Source organism: Penaeus monodon, chromosome 15 (assembly GCF_015228065.2).
Source record: "Penaeus monodon isolate SGIC_2016 chromosome 15, NSTDA_Pmon_1, whole genome shotgun sequence".
In the NCBI taxonomy this organism is placed as follows: Eukaryota; Metazoa; Arthropoda; class Malacostraca; order Decapoda; family Penaeidae; genus Penaeus; species Penaeus monodon.
In genome coordinates, this window is record NC_051400.1 from 37,077,331 (window position 1) to 37,077,742 (window position 412).

The window sequence follows — 412 nt, forward strand, 5'->3', positions numbered from 1 at the left end:
TTTTTTTTTTTCCCCTTTTTTTGGGGGGGGAAAAAAAAAATTTTTTTTTTAAAAAAACCCCCCCCAAAAAAAACCCTTTTTTTTTGGGGAAAAAAGGGGGGGAAAAAAAATTTGGTTTTTTTACCCGGTTTAAAAAAAAAAACCAAAGTTTTAAAAGGGGGGGTTTTTTTTTTTGGGGGAAAAAAAATGTTTGGTTTTTAAAAAAAATTTTTTAAATTTTTATTTTTTTTAAAAAAAAGGGGTTTTTTTTAAAAAAGGAAAATTTTTCAAAATTAAAAAAGGGGGGAAAAGGGGGGGCCCCCCCCCCCGGGGGGGAAAAAAAAAGAAAGAAAGGGAAAAAAAGGGCCCCCCAAAAAAACCCCCAAAAAAAGGGAAAAAAAAAAGGGAAAAATTTAAACCCCCGGGTTTTTTT

The 412-nt window shown here is 31.6% G+C and overlaps 1 protein-coding gene across 1 annotated transcript in view; it reads left to right on the forward strand.

Annotated features, from left to right (window-relative positions):
• The window catches only part of LOC119582352 (AT-rich interactive domain-containing protein 4B-like), a gene marked incomplete at its 3' end in the record, with an annotated part of 36,609 nt that overhangs the window by 26,747 nt on the left and 9,450 nt on the right, over positions 1-412 (forward strand).